The following is a 2,719-nucleotide window of genomic DNA, read 5'->3' as shown; positions in this document are numbered from 1 at the left end:
GACGCTGGCCCCGACTCTCACTCCTCCCCCCGCCCGCATAGATAGTGCTGAGCGCTACTGGTCATGTCTTACGCTGGCGCACGGAGCCGATCGTGGGCGGCAATCAGCTCCACGACCGCCCCTGCCCACTCCCGCTGAGCCCGCCCACCACCTGAAAAATTCAGACCCTGGGAAAACTCAGCAGGTCTGGCAGCATCTGTGGAGAGAGAAACAGAGCTCTGAAGAAGTCATATTGGACTTGAAATGTTAACTCTGTTTCTCTCTTCATAGATGCTGCCAGAGCTGCTGAGCTTTTCCAGCATTTTCTATGAACACTAATTATTCCAGTTAAGTGTTCAACGGGTTCATTGGGTAGAGTTACAACCAACCGAAAAACCTGGTCAACCAGAACTTGTCCATAAAATACAGATATCATGTCCCGGAAGTGTCACTTCATTGGTCAAGTTATGGCCAAGGAGAGCAGTCTAGCTCTAGACAGCAGGATGCTGTAGGAAATTAAGCAGAGTTAAAGATTTGTACACCCAATGAGAAAAGATTCACGAGAATGGTGCCAGGGATGAGGAACTTCAGTGAGGTAGAAAGATTGGAGAAGTTGGGACTGTTTTATTTAGAGAAAGTGGAAAGGAATTTTGAAAGAGGTGTTCAAAATCATGAGGGGTCTGGACAGAGTAGATCAGGAGAAACAGTTCCCACTGGTGAAATGATAGAGAACAAGAGGACACAGATTTAAGGCAATTTGTGAAAGGAGCAACGAAGACATGAGAAAAACATTTCCACACAGCGAGCGTTTAAGATCTGGAACGCTCTGCCTGAGAGTGTGGAGGAAACAGGGTGAATTGAGGTGTTCAGAAGTGAATTGGGTTATTGTCTGAAATGGAAGAATGTGCAGGGTTACCGGGAGCAGCTGGGTGAATATGGCACTAGGTGCAATGCTCATTCAGAGGGCTGGTGCAGACACGATGGGCCAAATGGCCTCCTCCCGTGCTCTAACAATTCTGTGATTTTGTGAATTCAATAACAAGACTAATTCTGTATTTTAAAAGTCTCAACCTATCTTTGCAATCTCCAACCCTCTTCCCCCTGCACGTGTTTAATACTCCTCTCAGGCTTTCTGTGCCTCCCTTTGTCCTTTTACCCATCAATTTCGGCGGAGTCTTCAGCCACCTCAATCGTACTCTTTGGAATTCGCTCCATCTCCTTTAAAAAAACTATCAAAACCTATTGCTTGTACCGTTTTTAAGTCATCAGGCATTATCTTTGATTTACTGTCTCTCTGTCCATTTCCTTTCACCAACGTGTGTCACTATGCTTCTTGTTAAAGATGCTCTCTCTATAATCTGGCGAATATAGAAATGTGTATATTATATATATAAATATATATTATATATATGAATTGTTGGAATAAATGTCCATCAGAAAAATGACAGAGCAGAGACCCTGGTGCTTTGCAATTCAAAGGTAAAATCCGAGGCTTCTGATGAATGTAGTGAACAATGTGTCTGTTTATATTGTCACCTTGTTGCAGACTAACAGATACAGAGTAACAAAGACACAGACTAACAGATACAGAGTAACAAAGACACAGAGTAACAGATACAGAGTAACAAAGACACAGAGTAACAGATACAGAGTAACAGAGATACAGAGTAACAAATATACAGAGTAACAGATAGAGTAACAAATATACAGAGTAACAGATACAGAGTAACAGAGATACAGAGTAACAGATACAGAGTAACAAAGACACAGAGTAACAGATACAGAGTAACAAATATACAGAGTAACAGATACAGAGTAACAGAGATACAGAGTAACAGATACAGAGTAACAAATATACAGAGTAACAGATACAGAATAACAAATATACAGAGTAACAGATACAGAGTAACAAATATACAGAGTAACAGATACAGAGTAACAGAGATACAGAGTAACAAATATACAGAGTAACACATACAGAGTAACAGAGATACAGAGTAACAGATACAGAGTAACAAATATACAGAGTAACAGAGTGAGAGTATTTACAGCCTCTATTCCCCGCACAGGAGGTGCTCTCCGGCCTGTTGCCTGCAGTTTGCCCGGGTTCCCTCTGCTCAGCCCCCGGGGCCGAGCTGGGCTCCGCTGCCCGGGCTCCGGCGGCCTTTCCGCGGCTGCCGACCCGGTTCGGCTCCGGGCTCCGGGGGCCGGGCTCAGTCGCCTCGATCTTCAGTCCCTGTTTCTGCAGCGAATCGGCGCGCGGGGGGGGGTGTTTTTTTTTTTAAAAGCCGGTGTTTTACTGTAAATATAAATCCGCGATATATTTAAAATATACAATAAAATAGTTTTTTTTAAAGTGTTTACAACAAATATTAACGCAGAAATTTTTAACCGAATAAAAAGTTTGCGCCGCCCGGGAATCGAACCCGGGTCGCAAGAATGGGAATCTTGCATGATACCACTACACCAGCGGCGCCCTGACCCTGCCTCTCACAGCGGCTCAGATACCGGCCCCGGATCGCCCGCGTCACCGGCCCCCAACCCCGCCCCCCTCACAGCGTCACCGGCCCCCAACCCCGCCCCCCTCACAGCGTCACCGGCCCCCAACCCCCCCCTCACAGCGTCACCGGCCCCCAACCCCGCCCCCCTCACAGCGTCACCGGCCCCCAACCCCCCCCCCCCTCACAGCGTCACCGGCCCCCAACCCCGCCCCCCTCACAGCGTCACCGGCCCCCAACCC

General features: G+C 47.0%; 1 non-coding gene across 1 annotated transcript; it reads right to left on the bottom strand.

Moving 5' to 3' along the window:
• Nucleotides 1-2,384: 2,384 nt before the first annotated feature.
• trnag-ccc (transfer RNA glycine (anticodon CCC)) lies at nt 2,385-2,455 on the bottom strand. Its single transcript has one exon. It is a non-coding gene; the product is annotated as a tRNA-Gly (tRNA).
• Nucleotides 2,456-2,719: the final 264 nt, after the last annotated feature.

The sequence above is a fragment of the Cetorhinus maximus genome, chromosome 24 (genome assembly GCF_964194155.1).
Source record: "Cetorhinus maximus chromosome 24, sCetMax3.hap1.1, whole genome shotgun sequence".
Lineage (NCBI taxonomy): Eukaryota > Metazoa > Chordata > Chondrichthyes > Lamniformes > Cetorhinidae > Cetorhinus > Cetorhinus maximus.
Note: the sequence above shows the minus strand (reverse complement) of the source record. Positions and strands in the feature narration are given on the sequence as shown.